The 24,515-nt window shown below is 36.1% G+C and overlaps 1 protein-coding gene across 2 annotated transcripts in view; it reads left to right on the plus strand.

Annotated features, from left to right (window-relative positions):
* Positions 1-1,931: 1,931 nt before the first annotated feature.
* The window catches only part of LOC138125525 (leucine-rich repeats and immunoglobulin-like domains protein 2), an 81,676-nt gene continuing 59,092 nt past the window's right edge, over positions 1,932-24,515 (plus strand). The window contains exon 1 of one of the 2 annotated variants that reach the window (XM_069040885.1): positions 1,932-1,953. The gene's annotated coding sequence lies outside the window, so the exon portion shown is untranslated. Of the gene's footprint in view, positions 1,954-18,208; positions 18,353-24,515 lie in introns of those variants that run through there. The other variant, XM_069040883.1, reaches the window with a different exon arrangement.

The raw sequence follows: 24,515 nt of genomic DNA on the forward strand, positions 1-24,515 counted from the left end.
CACATGAAACACTGTCTCACTCTTTCATTATTGATTTATTTTAGTCAACCTCTTCGCGGTAGCAATATACAAGAGAAATTTTGTTTATTTGCATCGTTCGCCACCGCGAACGTATTGCCAAAGTGTGGGTCGCTACAGTGTAACGCATTTTCAACATTCTCATTCTCGATGAACGTGTTTCCTCCACCGTACCCATAATATTAGAAAATATTTCCAGCCACGTAACTGCCACCATCCAATACGCTCCAATATCTAATACGAGATATGGACGCCGAGAAATCTCATAAGAGATTGAAAAAAATACAAGCAAAAGAGGTCATGCATGACTTTCTCATATCCTTATTCTCTCACCCTTCGGAAATTTCAATTTGCCTCAGACTGAAATAATGGCGGAGCACACAATTCCAGATTGCGCCAGAATTAGGGTTCGCGTGACCGATTCACAGTTTTGTTCGGGGCGTTTCAGGTGAACTTGTTGCTAATGCCAGTAGTTTTGTGAAATGGAATTTTTTTCTGGATGTGGTTTATTCCGAGCACGAATTTTGTGAAAAAATCTGCCAATAACGATTAAATCCTGGCGGAGTCCTGCTAGAGGCAGCGGCATCCTCATAATCCGATATCGGGAGTTGTGGAAGTCGCGTGCTGGATTCTAGATCAGATTTGAACACGTTTGCCATAAATAAATAATCGATGGTAAATGGTGGCTTTGCTGGATTTCTTCGTTATTATATCGACTGATCAGCAATTGAAACCGCTTCGCCTTATTGGTTTTCACATCACGCAAAAATAAGAATACGTACCTGTGCAGCGGTCCAATAACTTTTTTCTTTTTAATAAGTAATTAATACAAACATTTTTTATTTATATTACCTTATCCAAAAAGAAAAATAGTGGATTTGTCCCTATTGTTGCATTTTTCGTTGTACTAAAATTTCATTAACCTGATAAGTGATAACATTTAAGAAAGAAAAAAATTCTATAGTATCATTAAATTAAGAAATTACTATATACAGGGTGATTCACGAGTAATAATAAGCCTCGTGATATTTGTAATGCAGCCAACATTACATTTGCCCCGATTATGTGGATTTAAAAAAATAATATTCAATAATATTTGCACTTGAATATTTAATTATTCTAACGTGCCATTTGAAGGTTAAGAAAATATTGATTCACACTTAAAAACCTTCCAATCCACATGTTTCACTTCTATATCAGTTCATACGTTTTGTGTTATCCGGCTCGAAGGATTATAAAATTTTGTCAGAACAGCTACTTGACAGCAATAAGCATGCACATGCTTGATGAATGCTTCGAGTAGTTAATTAATGCAGCTGTAATTTTTAACCAAACCCAACTCTATGAATAATGTAAAGTATTTTGCACTCCTCATGTAATCCCGCTTTTAACTGGCGTCGCAGCTTCTGACAGATTATAAAATATGTATGAACATGCACCAGCAGCGCAGTTGTATCCTTGCTACCTTTTCAATAAATCAAGAGCAAAAAAGAAATAAGAGCGGATGAGGTGCGAAAGGAGGGTGCATCGCGTGTCACCCGATCTCACAAAACCTCCCAACACGAGATAACATTCAGTCATTCGAATTAGTATCTTTGCACAGAATTTAAACACCACCGTTTACCAGCGATACACACTAAGCGAATATTTCATCGCCGCCCCCAAGGGAAGACTCTCATTTTTTATTACACCTATCTCCATATTTCACCCTCAAAACTTTTCCGTCTCTTACTCGTCAAGAAACGGCGCCACACAATATTAATCTGTGTTTTTTATCGTTTGAAAATGATGGGTCGGAGTCGTGGAGATTTATTGACCCAGTTTGGAGCTTCAGTGGCGTTCCGCCCCCGGTAATAGGCAGTCGAGGTGGCGTTTTAAGTGTGACGAAAGCTATGTCTTTGTTCGTGAGTCGCACCAAGTTACAGCCGAAAAGTGGTGAGTTTGTTGGTAGTTTTCAGGAGATATGTATGTCGTGTTGGTGTTTTCGGGGGTAAACACAAACAAACGCGAATTAAACTGGGAAATTTAATTGGAACGAGAGTTTTCAATCGCGACACGTGTGTAATTACAAAGTTACAAAATGAATATTTTATGGGACAGGGGAATGTAGCTCTGGAACGAATGTCTTGAGGGGAAATATACGAATACTAGATTGATTTGGGGTCAAATGGGTGAAGTAAAAAATGTTGTATTTTCGAGACAGGAGGAAGAAAAAGAATTCCAAAAGAGATTATTAATACATAATATCTAGTCACGAATTTTCATAAAAGCTAAACAAACGTTTGTATGTATAAAATATACATATTTTCAAAAGTAGCCAAAAATTTGATATATTTAGTACAAAGAAATTTTTTTATTATTTTTTGTTCTCTTGAAAGCGACGTTTCCAACATCCAATGCTCACTCAGCAACGAGTGTTTCCCGATCGACTCGAATGTAAAAATCACAAAAAACACTGGCCCTTTAAGGCATTAAAAAATTCCTCCATTAAAAAATTTGGGAAATATTTATAATCGTTGAAAATTGTTCCTACAAAATTCACAAATTATTGCAAAAATTGAAATGTCAGGTGAAGCAATTGTTTCTAATAACCAAAGGTCACTGCCTACTTGGTTTTATGTTCGTTTATGTTTCATGCATTAAAACAAAAAAATTTAATTTAATTTTCGTACAAAAAATATTGTACGAACCACTTGCGCGAAGACATCTTCCGCTCATTCGCGCATTAATTAAAGGCACTCGCTCCTTCGTCGCTCGTGCTTTAAAAAATGTGCTCATGCGGGAACCTCATCTTCCCGCACTTGGTTCGTAAATAACTATTACAGCAGATTGTTGAAGAATTACTAAATAAAACGTCTAGTTTATTTTTCTCTTACAATTCCATCTAAACCAAAGAGCAATAGTTACACAATACAGAGTTAAACTCTTTAATTTCAAGAACTGCACAAGCAGCGCATATTGCCAAAAGATTTTTCGACGACTGTTAGAAAACTGTAACTGTTTACAGTGCAAAGATCTTTGACTTTTACATTCTTTTGGAAAAAAGTCTTTATGTTGATGTTTGTACATGCTAATCACATTATTCTTACTAAGAAATTTGCGACATTAGTAGCTTAGTTTAAGGAAATCCTTGACAACTTTAAAGTAAGTGAGTTATTTTACTGTGAAAGTTTCTTTGACGGTTTCGGTTGAAAACTAAACTAACAACCCACACAATTGAGAACTCCGAAACAAGTCGAATGAATGTTTTATAAAGATATTGATCATCCTCGGTTTTAGTGAGAAATACTTGATAACAACTTTCTAGTAGTGTGGGTTCTTGTTACACCCAAAAATGACCAGCCACAATTTATTGTGTTGTGGAGAAATGTTCGTGGAACACTTCTGTGATTTTTTATCATATTAAAATGAAACACAGTTTCGCAGCCTATTAGAAATGATAAATATCTTCATTTATTAGCAAAGAACAATTTCTTTTTCAGCTTCAATCTCTCCGTATTAAATCAATAAATAAAATAATGTTTCCATCAATATTTATTGTTAGCTATTTCAATGAACAATGCATCAATAGTTATTTGCATTACAGTACGGTAGGTGTATTTTCCAGCGCGACAACTAGGTTTTACGCTCGAGGCAAAGCCGAGTGCCTGATTAGTTGGACTTTCTACAAGTTTTCGTTGATTACAAATAATTTCAGAAGTGTTTATATCGTTCGGTGAAACTGTTTATCAAACCAAAAGATGACAAAAAAAGTAGCACAATGTCAACAACACGTACTCCAGAAGTTGTTGATGCAGTTGAGGAAATTATGACAAAGATCCAAACACTTCACTTCCAATTTCAATTCAGGGTTTGTCTTTTGCCTAAAATATATGACATCAAATTCTTATTCAAATTAAGACAGGATTCGTGTTTTGTCATTTTCAACAAGTGACCGAAACTTTTAAAAACCCGCTTTCTGGTTAGAATTTTTAATTTCGCCTTTCTTGTATTTAATGTCTCCTCGTTGCGAACAATTACTCTTACACTTGGGCTCTCGCCAGAAAATGTACGGCAAATTCTAACAACCTCAAGAACTCCATTAGAAACTTCCGAATGAACTTCATTTAGCCATTACAGTTTAGTAATGCTACAAAATCAAGACAGTGTTCGTGATACCGATGTCTGCACTTTGTTGCAAATTTCACAAATGTTTCAACACCATCATGATTTTCTTAACGAAGAACGTGAGACCTTTTAATACAACGCAGAAATCAATTTCGGCAAATTTGAATTTTGGATGGCGTTACCCAGATTTCCCACGTGTAAAGGGCACGTTTGCAGGCATGCGGAACCAATTCGAAAAATGTAAATTGCAAAAACGTGCCGCTCTGTTGGATCCAACAAGGCGAAGACCTGAGCATCTCCTATTATGCCATGAATGGAGACGAATACTTACACGTAACAAAAGCTTAGAAGGTCCCGCTTGGCTGTCTCATTTGATTTGAATTTAAATTCTCATAAAGGGGACTTTCCAGGAACACTTCTTTATACTTTTTCTACTGTTGCACCGACGAACAATTAGGGCGAGAATTAAGGCGTCGTCGCAGGGAATTTACTTGTTTGAATTTTGCGACCCATTAAAACAACGGAGAGCTTACGAATCGGAGTAAAGCTTTGTAAATTAAAGATCAACGAAGCTTTAACGATTTTCCTTCTAATGGTTTTATGGTTCGCTATGCAACAGTGTAACACTCCGATCAGAATCATTGTTCGCTCTTTCTTGGCTGGATTTCGGCTGTTTAATTAACGATGACTGTAAAAGCTGTTAAAGCTATTAAACAATTTCGGGTAGACTCGAATTGGGTAATTAAGATCCGGCCCTAAAATATTAAACTAAATTAGCAATAAAAATGCTTGGCCGATACAATCGCCAAGCCACTCTCGAAACCGGAATTTAACAACGTAATGCTGCCACTTTTGTGCCAAATTATGCCAAACAATTCTGCTAATTATGTTTGTAAACAACCAATAAGCAATTAACAAATGTTATTTTTACGTGTATACACGCAACGGTGAATTAATTAATACCAAGGGCGATGTTATTCATTTTGATAAATGAGGTCTCTGCATTAAATTTGATTATCAGGTGTCAGTTACACGGATGACATTATTAACGAATCAAAATTACACAGTAAACATTAATTAATTTATTTTTATTGAATTGTCTCGTTTCTTGCATATCCTACATTTCTTGGTATGTACTTAATAACACTAGTCGTAAACGTTTTGTTTTGTAGATAATGTCAGACAAAATTATTATTCTCTAAATGCCATAAACAGTAGAATAATAATTTAATTAATGTCTTACGCAGGAAGTAAGTTAATCTTGTTTGCCATTTAATTTATTGCCTTTTGCACGAGCGTGCTGTTTAAATCCACATTATAATTATAGTGTCTCTTAATTACTCTCTTCATTGCTTAGAAAACAAATTTTTACTAAGCCTGTTGAATGTATCTCTATAGAAACGGTTGAAGTGGCTGTTTTTGTAACCGGACTTGAAACATTTCGAATCCTAAGAGTTGAAATGGCCACAGGCGGCTCGATCGAGTCAAATATAAAGTCGTCCGAATAATACACGAAATATTTAATAATTAAATTATCCCTATCAAAAAAAGGCTCTAAAAAAGCGAAATAACGAAATTATTACACAATATTTATTTGATTGTAAGTTTCAAAATTGTCATTTGCAAAGAAAAGTTCTTGTCCGATTTTTTTGTGATCCGTTTGAAGATAAAATAGTATACAGGCTGTTATTGAAAGTTGTACTGATATTTTAACAACGAGCTACTGGCCTCAGGTAGAACTCGGAAAAAATATTTAAAAAATTCTATGTCAAAAAATAAAATGACATTTATTTTTTGAGCTACAATTTTTTCAAATTGCTTTTAGTTTTCTACGTAGTCCTACAACCTTGTAGGTAAAATTTCGGCACATTTTAAAAATACACCCTGTATATCATGTTTTATAAAATATACGCCAATGCGAAGTAACCTATAGGAAATATGCTTTAAAACAAGGAAACCGCATTGGTATACGTTTTATAAAATATAATATACAGCGTGTATTTTTAAAATGTGCCGAAATTTTACCTACGAGGTTGTTTGACAACGTAGAAGGCTAAAAGCAATTTAAAAAAATTGTAGTTCAAAAAATAAATGTCATTTTATTTTTTGACAGAATTTTTAAAATATTTTTTCCGAGTTCTACATGAAGTCAGTAGCTCGTGGTTAAAATGTCTGCACAATTTTCAAAATCACCCTGTATATCATTCAGAGTAGAAGGTCTTTTTGTGCTTCACTCAGTTGACGTCGTCTCGGTCTTCAATCTCTGGGCTTAGCACAAAAAGACTCACTTCTACTCTTAATGAAATAATCTACTAATGTTGTAGATAAGCGTGTACCGATATAAATAAAAACCAATTTATTTTTATCAGTGCATCAGCAGCGAGTTTATTTCTTTAACAAACTATTCACCCAGTTAAATCGATAATTCAGTTGTCGAGTATAAAAGTTTAAACCCAGTCCCGGCGAGTTTCTCCTATTTTTCGTTATTCTATCGAATGCAACTTCGGCAAACTTAATTTTATGAGGCAATCATTGGAAAACTTCTGACCGGTTCCATTTTCTGCTTAAACAAGCACACGAGAAATGCGTTGTGGAAATTCAGATTCAAATTGTCGAGACCCTTAGAATTGTACGTGGTCTAATCCCTGACCGAAAAATTCCAAATATTTGCTTTGATTGAGACGCTCTCTCCCGAGAGATCCTTTTTGATCTCGATAAGCAGGGAAGGTCGCGATTGCCCAATTAGTTCGACGCCAGTGACAACAAATTAAATTAAATTGGTGAAAATTGGAAGTTCCGGAAACGCCATGAAATAGCGTCTGAAGTGAAGTTCCTATCTTGTCACCAAATTCACTAAACTTTATCCTACGTGTGTCTGTTTAACTGATCCTTTTGTGATGTGACGCTTTGATATCCGAGCAGCTCTCATCGTTTGCTTTGTAACTTGTTCACTGCTCAACACATCTCTCGTAATTCAATGTTGGCAAATTGTGGAACTACCGAACAAAGTCGCTGCAGACCCGAATTCAATTTACTATTTTATGGTTGATATAACGATAATGAAAATTCAAAATTACGGCTGCGCCCGTGGATAATTAATGCAATTATTCCCCTTTCTGGGGCGCAATATTTCAGATTGGAAGGTATTAATTCTTGGTAGAAGATGCCGTTTAATATCCTCCAAGATGACGGTGAAGAATGCGCAGCGTTTTCAAGAGCTCTTGCAATTCTTTTCGAGTCCAAAATAAATTGTCTCGTAACGGTTGTGGCTTATATAAAATATAAATAAAAAATGTGTAAGATGGAATTGCTCGACTGACGCACAAAACAGCTTATTGCGTTTCGACGTCGCTTTTCAGTTTATGTAAAACCAAATGGTTTAAATCCCCCGGGATTTTTGTTATTAAAAGTTTTATGAAGCAAAACATCAAGAATCCGGAATAAATTGCACGGAAATCAAAACTTTGCCAATATATTATTTGAGGCAAGAAATAACATCACGCATCTGATATTCCACCCCACTCAATCTAGGCCGGCCTGTCAGGACCAAGCCAGGATTCAATTACAAAATCATTTCTGTCGTCAAACTGGAAAGCCCGCCCTGGATAAGCGCGCGTATTTAAGAAGGAAATCTGAAATTTCAGCGATTTCCACAAAGTGTTGCGATAGTTGGATCGACTTTTTCACGCTTTCACGACGGTTTATTTATATTTTGTGGACTGCAAGTACAGATTATTCAAATGCAAATTTCGCAAAGCTTTCAGCTTTAATTTGTGCGGGTTTTAAGAGCAATAGGACTCTCGATGGAATGGCTTCTTCTGATTAAAATGTTAAACAAAAAGGGTACTCTAGTAGGGAATTTATTTCAAAGGAATTGGAGATTACGTTAGATGTGAATAATGTTCTCGTTCCGTATTTGTTTTATTTGTTACGTGGGTTGCATCGAAAATATCTGCAAGCAAATCCGTTAAAACAACCATTTTCTTCTTGTTTCAAATTATTAACGATTCAATTCAAATTTTGGAAATGTCTTTATTGATGAATGCAATAAACAAAATCGCATTTTTTTGTATTACCGATTTGTAAAAATGGTGGAGGCGCCGGGACAATTTTAACATTTGAAATAACAATAATTGTCTCGTAAATTATTACAAACTTAGTCTAAATATTTATTTGACAAATTTATGTAATCGATATTTTCAGCGCAACAGCATAATGCAGAATTGTGAAACCAAATATAACTACAACTGTGAAACAATACATTTATTATAATATATGCGTTTATTGTTAGTAATGACATTCATTAACCACGGTTGTGAGTAATGACTCATACTCTACGAGTTTAGACTAAGCGGCAAATTACATTTGTAAATCATCGCTTAAATTATAGAGCTGCTATGACAGTGTGTACATTTTTTATAAAAAAGTAGTAAATGAATTCTCATAATGAAAACTATGATTTTTATTCATCTTACCGTATCGTATCCAATCACGTATGTAATGGCCATTACAGTACTAATCTACGACTCGTACCGCTAACTTCACCTTCGTCTATTCATCATTAGAAGCTCTTTGGATAAAAAAATGCTAGAAATATTTATTTATGAAATAGTATTTACACTCGTTACGGAAAAATTCTTGTGAAAATATATGTAAAGCTGTAGGGTTTCTCTTGACGTTTTTGGGGTAATTGTTGTGGAAGTCTTGTCCCCAGACACATTAGTAGAGTACAAGGAAATGAGAAAGAAACAAAAGAACAAAAAAAAAAATCAATAAACAATGAAAAAAACTGCAAGCCTGTTAATGTGCAGGTCCAGCCAAGTAATAGCTATTTTTGTATCAAGGCCAAAAAGTGCATCTTTTTCGTCCGAGTCAGAGTTTTCTGGCCGAGGCGCAGCCGAGGCTTGAAAACAGGCGAGGACAAAAGGCACATTTATTCTAAAAAAAAAAAAAATTATCGAATTTGTAGGTTTCGTTGTTAATTTACTAAACAGACCAACAGATGGCGCCACGGTCAGCGTCCGAAAAAGAGTTACTTTTCGCCCACTTGTGAGTATACCTACAATTACTGTTTTCATTAAGGCTGCCTAAAAAATATTTCGTAAAGATTTATGTGGGTTCTGAGAAGTTTAATATTAAACTTGACTTAAGTTTTTAAAATATTGATCACCTTAATAATTTATGTCTTTTTAGTATCGTCATAAAAATAAACCGACACGTTATAAATTTAGAAACCCATCAAAGTATGTTACAGCGACGAAATTAACTGTAATTGAGGAAACGCTTCCAGCAGCAGCACTAGTGTTGTATTTACGATAAACACCGCTTATTTTTAGATTTATTTACGAATCTCTCGACACCGTCACAATTCCTACGTCCACATTTGAAAAGACCCCCCTGATGGACTCCCTTCGAGCGCACTTTAAGCTTTCAAATTTGCCATTCTCAATCTCGAGTCCTGTTTACTGAATTTTCCACTTCCCTTAAGGACGTGTCGATTCCCCGAAGAGTAGCCAGATTTGAAATTTGTATTGGCCCGGCGACAACTAGTGAAACACGTACAAAAGCTCGTTCCGGCTTTTACGACGCCATCTTAAAAAGCGCATTTTTTCACAAAACACACAAAAAGTGAATTTTCCATAATATAACAGAATGAGAGTTAAATATTATTTAGACGTGCACGTACCAGTTCCGACGAGAATAAAACTTTTCAGGCCGAGCTGAAATCTAATTCGCCGTCCCGTGTCAATTATTAGTATTTCAGTTGGGCTTTTGATATTATAGTTGAGCAGCTAATAAAATTGTACGCTTCAAATGTCAAATAGCTTAATTTCATTGGCAACACGGGGCATTGATGATGTAGCGCAAATTGCTCCTACCTCCGGCGTAATTCGACTCTGCAAAACATCCACTCTTAATTTAAAAATAATAACTTTCCCCAACAATACTCCTTTTTTGCTCGCTGGAAACGATTCCATCTGTAGTTATTAGATCTGACGTGAAGCCTTCCAGATATTCATCTTGCTTTTCGACGATAATTAGAGTCGAGCAGAAAGTCTCGTGTTTCAACGATTAAATTGCAATTATTTTGGAAAAATCGTGGATTTCGACGACACGAACTGCTTTGTCGTAACTTTATCTGCAATTAATCTAGATTCGGTCGGGACGCGTGCCCAGCTGGATCGCTGATGGTTCGTTTCCACAAATCACAATAACGAAAGTATGAGGAGGAAATGGGACGTCGCAAGCAATCCAGAGAACAACCGGCCAAGTCTTAATTAGCATCTGCGAATTTAATTACACGCAAAATTAATATTTCTCCTCTTTATATCTATTTTCCTGGTCTTTGTCCGGGCTGACGGCTGCAATCCAGCCCGGAGGAGACCTTTGTTTGATTAACCGGTTTAAATTGCTATTTATCTTGATTAGACAGTCAGGTTCGAATGTGACCCTTGGAAATTGTGTTATCTTGTTTGTTTTACCAATTTTCTTCCTCTATTGATTACCAGGGGGTTCTATTTCTGTCCACTATCGGGTGAATGTCGATTCTCGCCACCACCAACAAGAATTCAAGATTTTCTGATATGCACTGGCGCTGGACACGAAACTAATAAATAAAACAAAACATTTTACTCTTAATTTGTTATCGACCAACACCACTTCATCATTAGTTTCTCGTTTAGCCGTTGGCGCTGTGCCAACCTGTCACAATGACAAAAGCTAGACCACTTACTTTTTAATGCACCTGACAGAAATATCACTTCTCAATTCTGTCTTTTTGAACTATCGGCTGTTCATTTAAATTTAACCTCAAAGTAGGCGTTGAACAGTCGATTATGAACGCACCACGAATTACATATCATGGATCAGCTATTTAAATCTAACCTCACTTTTTGCGTTGTTTGTGTTTTTATACTCTGGAAACTGACGAGTGGTGCGTTCACAATCGACTCTTCAACGCCTACTTTTAAATGAACACCCGATACTACTGATCATGAGAATATGTTCCAATGTTGAGAGTTGTGTTAAAAACCATTTTAGTTTGTCACAACGGGAAGATAATCAGAATTGTCCGGATCTGAGTCTCATTGCGCATTCGTGGCAATTTGAATAATTTGTGTCATTTGCCCTTTTAAACATTTTTTTCTTCGCCTCAGCCGTTTGATTATCGGTCAATTTGACGCAAACACACAGAAATAAAAACATAATTGAATTCCTCCTCGTCCGATGCACTCAATTATGCGTCTACGGCGTTGTCGATTGAAAAATCGAATTATCGCTCTTGATGAATGAACATTCAAATTGGAAAATTATGGTGGTTTATTGAATATCCAGGGAGATGATGTTTGAGATTTGAGTTTAAGGGGTTTAATTTGGTGCGCTCTTGAGAGGCGTCTCCTGAGATGCTGGAAGACACATATCGCGAGATATTAAAACGGTTTTGCCATAATTAGAAATTTAATCTAGAGTGTTGGCAATTTTATAATGGGGTAGCTAAGAGGTAGTTGAAGAGATAATTTGATGAGGCATCTGTGTTACTGGGCTTAATTCAGGGCATAAGGTTTGATGGGGAAAGTTTTATCCAATATCAAATATTAATGATTTTATAGAATGTCGTAACATCTTTTGCAGATAAATTAGAACACGGGAGGATAATTAGAAATATGAGGCTTTTACTCTCGTCCCTAATTGTTAATTATTGTAATTTATTTTTAAAAAGGGTCATATTTCGATGTATACTAATGAACAGGAATCTACTGGATAATTTTCTCATCGATTCTTAATTAATTCTGCACCCAGAGAAAGTAGGGATCCTGAACATTTTTGAAAACAAAAAGACTTATAAAACAGGCGTTCTTACTCGCCCGTCTGCAGAGTAAAAACACAAACAACGCAAAAAGTGAGGTTAGATTTAACCAACTGGTTCGTGATCTGTACTCCGTGGTGCGTTTACAATCGACTCTTCAACGCCAACTTTAAATCAACACCCGGTATGTACTATTAAAGTGGTCAAGCGACATTTTGGTGACAGTTCAAAAAACAGTAAATAATGCTGCCCTAAAAGCAGACATTTGGAAGAGGCTTGTTAAGCAATCAAGAAAAAAGAGACGTAACAACATATACTGTAAAGAATACGGAAAAGTCGATTTCCATTAATTTTCCGAAGTTTACTCTTTGCCTGCACATCATGTCCTGGATGACACATCATCCCTCATTAATTGAAATCATTTTTAATAAATATTTTGCAAATTTCGCTTCATCCTTGTTCACTAAATACAGGGTGTAACAAAAATAAGTACATTTTATAAAATATGATATACAGGGTGTATTTTAAAAATATGCCGAAATTTTACATACGAGGTTGTTTGACAACGTAGAAGACTAAAAGCAGTTAAAAAAAATTGCACCTCAAAAATTAAATGTCAATTTATTTTTTGACATGGAATTTTTTAAATATTTTTTCCGAGTTCTACATGAAGCCAGTAGCTCGCGGTTAAAGTTTGGCAGGACATTTACCTAACAGCCTGTATACCACTTTTCAGGTTATGTATCTCGGGAAACGAGTGTCTTTTCTCAACTTTATGACGATAACCGAGTCACTTGTAGAATTGGAAAAAGTTTCTTGATTTCGTTACCACTTTTAAAAACCTATTTTTTAAGTATCGGGTGTTCATTTAAATTTCCGGTCAAAGCTGGCGTTGAAGAGTCGATTGTGAACGCACTACGGATTATGGATCACGGATCAGCTGTTTGTGTTTTTACACGAGTGGTGCGTTCACAATTGACTCTTCAATGCCAACTTGCACCCGAAATTTAAATGAACACCCGATAGCTCTAACGCGGTTTCTCTTTTGATTTGATAACTTATTGAGTGGCGAATATTTTGAATTTGTTTCTTTCGCTTGTAGAAACTTTTGATGAAACCTAAATATTCCTTGTGGTAAAATTGTGATTTATTTTTCTTGTTAACATTTTCACCAAAAATGTGATTTCGTTGTTCCAATTCAATGTTCACTAAATGTTGGTTTAGCTTCCGCTGAAATTTCAGGCTAATTGGACAATGCAAATTTACAAGGATGAAAAATTCAATCAGAATCAATTGGAAAATTACGTCGAATCAAAATTTCACGACGCAAAATAGCGAAATCGATGTTTTGTGCATTCGCTATCGGTCATCTTGCACGTCAGTCCCAATCCGCCCTGTTTTAAAATTTCTCACGGTAAATCCCTCGCGAGTACAAGAATAGAAATAAATAATAGCGGAGGGCATTCCATCATGGCGCGAAGCATGCGATAAAATCGTATCGAGTTTTACAAAAGGAAATTCTCGTGTTTGCTTTTGATCACGAATATCTCCATGATCGACCGCCCCAATCCCGAAAAACAATTTGCAGTGCTTTGGGAGCGAGTCGCTCCCGAACTTGTTGCATTCGGCTAAGACTTCCAACCGGTGCAATTGCGTCCTTGTTGATGAAACGCGAGTGAAAATATTTCCCCCGGCGCAACCATTCTCCCCCAACATTTATCACCGGTACAGTTTGATCGTAACTCACGTTCGGATAATCCCAAGATCACACAGAGCTTTGATGTTGTGAGCGTTAAAACAGGAAAAATGACCGACGGCTCTGCCGAGCGTGAAGCTTTCACGACACAAACATGCAGATGAATGATGCGACGGATCGGGCCTAATTTCATTCGATTTCGCAAAATGCACAATCCAAGTGGAGGAAGCAAATTAGCGAAGAATCGAATCGGGCTGGTACGATTGAGATTAATCGAGCGAACGGGTTTCGAGAATGCCATTAAATTTGGCTGGAAGGTTTAATTTAAGGAAGTCGACGTAATTGCTGCAGCTGGTGGACCGCTAAAATGACAAACGATTTGATTAAGGCTAATTTTCGTTGGCTCAATTTTCTTGTTTTTTCACGAATGGGAAAAGAATTTGAGCGGAAAGCTTGGATATTTTGTAATGCAGATTTATGAAAATGCCGGTGCGCATTTTTCCTTAAAATAAAAATAATTAATCATTATTTGATGTCTCCAGGCTCGGGATAATCTAATCCCTTATCTTGGAGGAAGTCTGAGCGAAATAACAAACAATATGCTCCCCTATTTTTTCTTTTACATTTTTGATCAGTTGGTTGTTCTTGCAGTTCCTTTGCTTGCCTTCAAAAGTAAAAATATTTCCTGAGTATGTGACGAGAGAGGAAATCTTTAAAACATTGTTAGCTGAAAATGCACTGGGTTTAGTTTGTAATTCTTCTCATATCTCAGATGTATAAATTTTGTTGTTCTTGAGACCAATCTGAGAATTCTGTGTAGAAAGTATTGTTTTCTATATTAAAAATTTTAAAAGAATACTTGTCCACTTATAAGCTAACAGTAATAGCTATTTGTGCAATAAATTAGGAAATGTAATTTTTTCTGTATTAGGCATGGGATTTGATCGAGGCGATAGCCGAGATCAACATGCCGTGTTTATAATTATATTACAATTTACCTTTAACGTTTAGATAAGTCGGCCTTATAAACACGATAGAATTTGTTGAGAAGTCGAAGGCGTCAATTTGCAATTCAGCATCAAAAGGGCTATCGATTGTTGATCAAAACGCAAACAGAATTGCCGCAACGAGCCGTTTAAAAACCGCAAATCGTCCAGTAATATAGCTCGGGGCTTCCAGATTCAGTTTTTACCTTAGTTTGCATACATAAAAATGTGATAAAAATCGATCAGTCCCTCGGGACAGTCGTTTCACTTTTTGTTCCAACCACCACAGACAGCTGAACTGCAAAATCCCTACTTTCTACTGATCTGAAAGCAAGCCAATATTTCGTAAGTCGAACGTTCGCTAAGGTTAATTCGAACAGGCAAACAAGATATAATAAGGAAAATGTAGAAAATGTTTCCCGGTTGCAAAGAATAAAAAGGAAATACACTTTTACGGAAATGATACTATAAATCTGAGGCTGCACACCAGCTGAGAAACACACTTAACGGCACTATCCTGTTTTTATCTTTCGCCCAAGATACAACAGCGTCACATATGATAAACTAAGTGTCTTTAATTTGTTTCGGTTTTTGTTATCTTCCAATTCGCTACAAAAAAAAAGATAAATGACAAAACGAAACCGAGGAATATTGCCCAAGAAAAAATCTCATATTGGAGGCTTAAATCGCACGCGGACCGGGTTATTTATTGCTATTGAAAAAAACTGAAACGAACAATATCTCCGTTTCGGGCTTAACCATCAATGTTTAATCTCTGTTATTTCCAGAACACAACGGTTTGTCAGAATTTAAATGAAAGGAAGTGAGCGGAGTAACAACACGCTTCTCATTTACAAATGCAAAGTAAAGAAAGGCACATGATTTTTTTCGCGTAATAATAATTAAGCTCTCAAAATGAGTTTGTACAGTTATTACTTTCACAATGGGCGTCTGCCTGCGAAAGCACAGATAATGGAAAGGCGAATACTGCGATTCAAAGGGAAAACAAAATCAAAGACCTCCAAATTAGCATCAAGAAGCTTTTGTCGGCCGTCCAGTTGTAAGTCATCAGAAGGCATCATCAAAAATTCATAGGTTGTGTTTTATGCGAAATGTCTGCCGTAGGTGTATACGTACCGCAAACTCGGTTGCTTTGTTTTATTGGGCTATTGTCTCAACAGACAATAGTAAAACGCTTGGGCTCTAGCAGACAGGTAAAAGATTACAGTTATCAGGAATGGAAGTTGTGTTGTTAATAACCTGGCAACATTAGACTTGCAAATAGCTAGTTGTTGTGAAGAGGTAAATAGTAAATAAGTTAAGAGAAAAATGATAAATGAAAAAAAATTAGATAAACGCGTGGAAAGGTGTTGAAACAAAGGGGATGGAAAGGAGAGAGCAAATGTGATTAGTGGCAATCTAATCACTGAAGGTGGCATCGTACAAATTAGGAAGATTTGTTGATGGTTAAAATGGGTAAATTAATGGAAATGAGAAAAAAAAAGAATTGTTTGCGGAAAGTAAAAAAAAGGGAAACTGAAATTATAAAGGATGATAATTTGATAGGAAGGGAAAAAAAGTTGAGTAACGTTTCATTGGTGTCATAAACAAGAGAATAAATTATATTTATCTTGAGAGAAGACAAGAGTTTTAAATCTCTGAATAAAAATTCTGGAACGATAAGTAGGTATTTACTAAAAAAAAAAAACAAGAAAGGGATAAAACATAAGTTCTGGAAAAATAAAATAGGTACAGTATTATGGAATTTAAAATTGGTCAAAAAAGAGGAAGATGTAAGAATAGAATAGTATAAAGTGTAAAGTGTAAAGTGTAAAGACTGATTGAGATAAACAGAAACAAAAAAAAACCCACACACAAAATGGGTAAAGGGAGACAAATGTGACCAAGAAAAGAGCAAATAAAATAATGAATTAATAAAGATATGTAATATTCATAATATTTTAATGTTGCATGGAGGAAAGGGTATTCTGTGCCTAGGGAGTAAATAATATACAGGGTGTCGCAAAATTAACGTATTCCAAGTCGGGGGTCTTGTAGGGAAAAATGTCAGGAATCTCGAAAAAATAAAATAAAAAATATAATGAAAAGACATTTCTTGAAAAAACAGCTTTATCTCGAAAAAAATATAAGTTTTATTTTTCCAATTTTTGTTCAAAAGGGAAGTACAACATAGCTAGAATATTAATCAGGTACTTTTGAACAAATATTGACAACTTTGATATTTTTTTCAAAGTGAGCAATTTTTTTTTTTACATTTTTACTTAGTCAACAGGATGTCCCCTACTAAGCCCCGAACTCGGATACGATAATTTTAAGACACTCTGTATTATTCAACAAGTATGTAATGGTAGTTATCACCTGGGAAACGAGCTGTAGGCGAGTGGGTAACAGCTATTACACGATACTTTTTCTACAACTACTTGAATTCATTTTATTTATTATGTAAAGTAAAGTATTATATTCGCAAGTAAAGATTTGTATCTACTCAAATGATTACATGCAATCGGCTTCAGCTCGTCCAGCAAACTTCATTTTCGTGGAAAAAAACCTCTTTACTTGCTCATGTAATAATATACCATTACTTTCACCAATCGTGTTAATAAATGAAGACCTTTTAGTTTATTTCACAACAAACAAGAAAGTTGTCCATTTTTCCACTTACTACTCGCAACAAGAATATTTGTATTGTTCATTGTTGTATTGTAAACGAGTTTCACGGTGCAAATATTTCCATTCCCGAGTTAATCCATCTCGTGTTTATTGAATAGGAATTCATTCCCCGTAATTCCTTTATCCATTAAATTCTTTTTTTTCTTATTGCTATTCTGCTGTCAGCACCTGGAAAAATTTGAAATTTTTAGCTGATCTGGTTCTTTCTTAAGAATTTGTCAACAACTTTTCTTTTAACATTTCTAGTACGGTCTAATCAATAATTGATACTCAATACACATTAACACTTTCAGTTTTGATTATTTAAAAAGCACTTAATTTTGACTTGACATTTACAATATTAATGGTTCGTAAAGAAAAAACTAAATTTATCAAGTAAAAGTTACTACCTTAACTACACAAACAATGGTAGTGAATAATGATGGTAAGAATGTCTTGGTAGATAACGTCGAGTATCAAATGTTTGTTATGAAAGTTCTAACTTAGCAGTCGAAGTGGTGACAAATTAAGCTGAAACACTGAAAACTGATAATGTTTCAAACAAAAGCTCTATCATTTGTCAAGGCGGTAACGATAATTGAAATATCAATAATAGTGGAAGAAGTTAAGTGCATTTATTGAGTTGCATAGGGCATTTCAGGGTATCAACAGTTGACTCGACTGCATCGCACCCTCAGACTAAAAACTATCCATCACCTCCACGACCCTTTTTTTCATAAAACCCCGTCGGAACTCCCGATGCACGCTCCTGCATTATTAACCCCGTCTGTTATGCCGTCCGCCGAATCCACAGGACTCTTCCTGGCGACGACGTCCGCCGCTTCTACTGGGACGCGTGGGAGTGCTCCTATGGCGCACGTCTATTATCGAAAGCTCACAGGTGAGTCTGAATTCTGGTATTGACCCAGCCGCATTTGCAAGCGTCTCCGCACCCGGATCGGGCGCTACCGTCGCTCGACGTCGGTCTGGCGTCGAGCTTCAGTTAGCGCCCGCCGTGAGTGGAGACATGTCTTTGTTTGAGTGTGCCGCTGATACGGAACTTAATTGGTAAGTCAATAAAAGCTCTTTCTTTAGCGTAGAAATTGCAATCGGCGCCGTCCCATCGGAGCTTTTTCAATTTTTTCAAGCTCACCGGCGCGGCCGACGCTCGCTCAAACTTCGCAAAGTTGAAGCGTTTTCCCGCGGAAAACGATCCCGCTCGGAGCGCGAACTGCGAAGTAGCTTTTCATTCGATGAAATAATTGCGGCGGATTATGCCGCGGGAGAAATAATGTTGAGGCGAGCTTTTCAGCGCCTGAACAATTCATATCAAAGATTACGATTTATAGAACTGTTACAGGACAAGAAATAAAGGAATAAGGATACGCAAAAATTGCGTGCGGTCTATATTACATTCCCATGTCCTAGATCGTATCTGCTGTCGGAATACGTATTGTTCCTGTTCCTGCTTTCAGGATAATTATTGCTGCAGGCTTGCAAACACCTGTTCACAACAATTTTTTGTTTAATTTTACAGAGAGCTTTTCCCCGCTGTTTTTTTTCAAAGTACCAATATGTAATTTCCTATTGTCTCGTTCCTGATTTAGTATTCCATTTAGAATCGTAGTTAGGCTGTGCATGCATTATAATTAAATATTAACCCTAATGGGGGTAACGTGATACGTCTGAAGCTCCCAAAACTCTCTCTTTTAACAATTTGATTTTTTTCTAATTATATTTGTTACGACTTTAATAATTATCGGTCGATATTTCGAGCTTCAAAATGAGACGTCACAACTGATGAATTTATTACTGCAACGACTATTGTCCCCTGAGTCCAATAACTGTTCAATGCGTTCGATGCAGCAAAATTATCGCCCATCGATAATTTAACGACACTTTGGTTTAACGGTCATTTGAAATTTTATCGGAACTATTTATCTTCACAAAACAATAATACGATTGATCTTCTACGACAAATGAAGCTTAATTGAGCTGTTCCAAGACGTAATTCACCAATTTGTCGTGCATTTGCATGCAGTGCTGTTTTGATGAAGATTTCCGATATTTGCAACACCTCATGAATAATTTAATTGACGTTTGACGTCGGCAAAGCAGTATGGCTTGAATTATTACTAGCTGTGTTAATAATTAAACGCAATCGATGCAATTCTTGGAAGAATTGCATTTAGAGCTTGACGTTCCAAACGAGTTGAAGTGTGGAAAAATCAGAAATATTTTTTTTCTATTTTGCACCTATAACACAGTCAGTATAACACTCAAACGGGTTTCGAAAAGGAGCTCTTTTCGATACGCGTTTCAGGAACATTTACTTAAATTTTTAGTGTTGGCAGTGATTCATAGTGAGTTGTTGCTACGTGATCACTGCATTTCACGACACTTTAAATTCAAAACTTACAATTGTTCGTCTATTTACCTGCGTTACCAACCCTTATATTTGGCAAATATAATTTTCCTGACATTATGTTTTGAACTTTTTTTTTAATTTAAGGGGCAAAATAGAAAAAATATTGTATTATACTCGTTTTATAAGCCATTTTGTCCGTCGCTGCGCTCCTCGTGCTCTAAAAAACGCGTGCGACAAAATGGTGTCTTATAAAACTCGTATAATAAATTACTATTTTTGCATATCGTAATGAAAGTGGCACTTTTTACACGCAAAATCGTAGTGAAAGTAGCACTTTTTAACACGAAAAATCGTAGTGAAAGTAGTACTTTTTTGCATAATTTTATTCCATCTCCTTGGAGATGATTGTCAAAGCATACCTTTTTTTGTAATTTTTCATAAATCCTTTTAGACCAAATTTCTCAACTTACATCGATATGCAAAAAAATTGTTTGTGCAATACGTTATGAAAGTCTCTTTTTTCACTTATTTGCTTAATTAACTCGGGCTACGCCCTCGTTACTCAATCTGCAAATTCGTGAAAAAAAGTATGACTTTCATAACTAGTTGTACAAATAACTATTTCCGATTCAAGAATCTGATGGTTTGTTTTGTGTTTTTCGAAATATTTTGCTCGAGTGTTGTGTTATCTCACGATACCCGGCAGAATTTAATCGAGATACTATTTTGCAACAATTAATTAACTGATGATTTGCACTATTAATTGCATAATTTATCTCCACAATACCGCAACGAAAATTCTTTCTTCTCTCGTTGTTATTACTAATAGTGTATTTAACATTTATTGAAAATAATAAATATGGTTTTTTAAATCATCTAACTGCAATAAACCGCTGATAAATATTAAAATATAAAGCGTCTCTTCAAAGATCCTCCAGCATTATAATAGTTATTTATGTTACAAGTATTGAAAATGATCCATTACTTTACGAACGGTAATATGGCACGAGACGCAGTCGAGCGCTGTATGTGAGTGAGTAAAGCAATGGAGTTTTCACAAGAGTACCATACAATATTTTTTGTGCTGCCTTTTGTAATAAAACATATTTTTGAATCATTAACATAATAAATATTACTTAAACAAAATTATGTTGGTAATCAATTTAGCACTAAATATGTCAAATGTCAATCTGCCAGTGCTCGAATTTCAAATTCAAACGCAACTTTATAGCTTGCAAAGTCACCAACCGAAATTTTTATAAATAAATCCCCCCAAACCTAAAATTAACACATCTTAGCATTTTTTAAATATTTACGAAGCACCTTTTGTTTTATAACATTAGAGACATAATTGTCTTTCAGTAATACTTGATTTTCCACAATTAGTTTATTTTTTCTTGCCTTAGATTTCTTGTTTGTCCATTGCAGCACTAGAGTTTTCTCATTTCCATTGCCGCACGCTAATCGTCCACTTAAAATGCCAATTGCAACTACGGCAGCACAAAAAGATTTTTTCTAAGTTCAAATCAATTATTGATATTTAAATTCTTTTATTTAATTATTTTTTTAAAGAATAGTGATATACAAACTGTCTATAAAAGAATGTAGGATCGCATATGGCTATGGAATTTGAATTTGCCACCTCGTTTAAATTCATGAAATACTAATGGCAAACTGTCAAATATTCACAAGCTGTCAACAAAGTCAACTAAACCTCTTTTCTGCTTTCGAAGTCCTGCTTTACTGTTTCTTGCGTTCCTGGATTGTTTATTCTTAAAAAGGAAGTTTTTTCAAAGCTAATTTCCGGTGGTGTTACAAAGGTATTGTCTTTATCTGTTTTTATATTGAAAATCAGCATAATTTTATAACTTCGCAAATTGTCTACGCCCATGCATTGAACGCTTATTTGAATAGGATTGCGCTACGACATGACTGATAATTTGCAACGCCTGCTCTGATTTGTTTTCTTTTTGGTCACTTTGTAGATGCAAACCCCTCAAGACTCAAGACAATTTTAAATTTATGAATCATGAAGTTTGAAATCTTATTCTTTTTACTTGGAATGTTTTTCTCTAATTGCTCATCAAACTTGGTCTGACCTTAGGATTTTTATTAGTACCAACATTATTTCTTCCGCCTACGCCGAAATTAGCGTCGCCACATCCCTTCAATCCCTAGCAAACGTTCGCCACCGCCCACCCATATTTTTTTATTAAATTTGGTATCATCGGCACAGGTCAAGTGCTAGCTTATCCAATTACCTAAAAGCGTGTTATCTACTCCGGATAGAAAGCGAAGTTCCCAATTAAAGTAATTGTCGGCCGTTTCGCCGACTGTATCAAAACTCGTTCGATTTGACGTTAGGACTCGGTTTGATCCCTTTGCCTGAAAAAATGAAGTTAGCTGTATGACCCACTTTGCGATCCCAACACCCCTGAAACAAAGGTTGACCAAGAAGGATGGAAAATTAAGGAACCCAAAGAATGGTTGTTATTGCGAATTCCAGCCCCGCTAAATTCCCTTCTCCCCTGGAATTTATTACTGTCGTGTGGAGCTGACGTCGCTAAACTTCATCAACTAAACACAAATTATAAACCCTCACCCCATTAGCATTTTCCGAAGGGAGAAAATTGTTTTTGACATAATCCGGCATCACCCGGAAGGGATCTTCCGACACATATTATCTATTATAACCTGTTTCACGTCGTGAAAAATGCATTTTCGGGTTGCCACAGACGTTCACCTTCTAGATCTAAATAGATGAAAAACGAGCAAGCCACACAAATTTTTTCGCACACTCAACGGTTCAAAGCACCAGTTTTGACAGTTAATTTCGGAGGCGGCGAGATAAACACGTTGAGGGCCAAACTGGGCCCATTTTCGAGTGATTTAGGGTCAGAATCGATTTTGTGTCGGCTCGCAATTTCCCGATTAAAAGACAAAGGGCTCATAGAAATGCGGAACGTGATAATCCATCAAAAGTGAAAAGGGATATTGCCGGTAGGGCCTTGGATGGCCAACTAGGACACTTTGGTCTAAATTCGATGGAATTAATGGCGTTCAGGTAATTGTTTTGAGTGGATGAATGTAATTGTTGTAATGGTTGTTTTATCAACAGATACGACAAGCGTGTTGATTCAAGCTTTTCCGTTATTGTAAGGTAATATAACAAAGCCAACACAATTGCTGTATTAATGTTTACTAATAATTAGAGAAAAAAAGTGTGACGACGTTTTCTCCCAAGAAGATATTTGTGGTGATGTGTTTATATTTTATACAGTATCTTCAACGTTACAAAATTGAAATTTTGCGTTGTGGGCCAGTGTGTAGGAGGACGTGATTAATAAGTGTAGCTGTCACTTCATTATTCCACCCCAGCCGCCCTAACCACCCCCAGTTGAATATTTTAAATGACGACCTACATTTTTAAAGACGAATTATGTAAAAGAGTGGTACGTTACAAAAGAAAGTTTTTGATATGTTGGACTTTTAATTTAGGTATTTGAAAACATCAAGTTGGCTTCGTTTAAGATCAGAAACTGTTCAAAATTTAAAGGTAGCCATACACGAGCGGGACTTCCTCAAGGAAGAAGCCTTCGGGATTTTCTCTCCTGAACCATCGCCCACACACGGATAGGATTTTCCTGAAGGAAATCCTCAAGGCCGACTATTGCCAACACAATACGCGCACCAAGAGACAAAAAATTCGGCCTCAAGGCGGAAAAAGAATTGATCTTTGTTCGGGATTTTTATGTCTCTCCGAACCATCGTGGCCTCAAGGACGCCGCGACACACGTTGAGGAATTCCTCAAAGCTTGGACTGTTCAGGCCGAACCTTGAGGAAATCTCGCTCGTATATAGCCTTCTATCTTTAAGCAAATGACATGAAAATATGAATTATGAGCTGCGTTTTGGACTAATCAGGCGAGACAAGATGTAGATTATTTTGGTTGGAAAATGGGCAACCAAAAGAGTTGGGCCTCTCACGTCTGCTGCACAACATGTGACACACTTCTTACGAGCAAATGATTCTCGTCAGATCCCTTTTCCAGATCCAACGGTTTGAAGAAAACCTAAAGATCATTTAACACATTGTTATTATTGTCTGACAAAAGACAAACACAAGAGGAATCACACATAAATCCAAACCTATCCTTAAATACCATGATTTATCTTCTGCAATGAGACCAGTTCCTTGCAGTGAAGAGCTACTCGTGGCAGAATCTCCACGGAAAATTATAATAAACAATGATGATTCAAACAGTAATGCCATCAGGCAAAAGAAGAAGAGGGTAGTATTCATAATCGTTGTAATTTTGACGCAAGCACTTCTTCGCGTGCATCACACAATGAGACTTGGTGTGTTATTTAAATGTATCCAAAAAGCGAGTGGAACTTTTAGAATCCCGGTTAAAATCCTGGAATCTTCTTCACCGTGATACAAGAGGATGTCAGTTTTACTTTAAATATTGTCATGATGTCTGGTCTCTACCTAATTGAGGTATTGGATCATGAAGACGATGCAAAAAAGTGGCGCTTGCTCACTTATTCTTTTAAAGAGTAAGAGTAAAGAGAAAAGGTTCAGTATGAAAAATAGTCATGGAAAATTTGTAGGGATTTTGGTTGGATTTGTGAAATTTTGCCCTATGTGAGTGGAATAGTAGAGAGAGGAACAGCCATTATGTAAAAAAGGAGTGGCCGAAACGTGAGTCACTTACTACAGGAAAGCAAAATGTCTTGAGTTCTCCCTTGCTTAAACTTGAAAGTGTTTGTTTTCGCCACCTACATATTAAACAAGAGCTTGTGAAAAATATGTTAAGGCATTGGACGGAAACAGCGATCGATTTTTATATTTTTATATTA

The sequence above is a fragment of the Tenebrio molitor genome, chromosome 3, assembly GCF_963966145.1.
Source record: "Tenebrio molitor chromosome 3, icTenMoli1.1, whole genome shotgun sequence".
Taxonomy (NCBI): domain Eukaryota; kingdom Metazoa; phylum Arthropoda; class Insecta; order Coleoptera; family Tenebrionidae; genus Tenebrio; species Tenebrio molitor.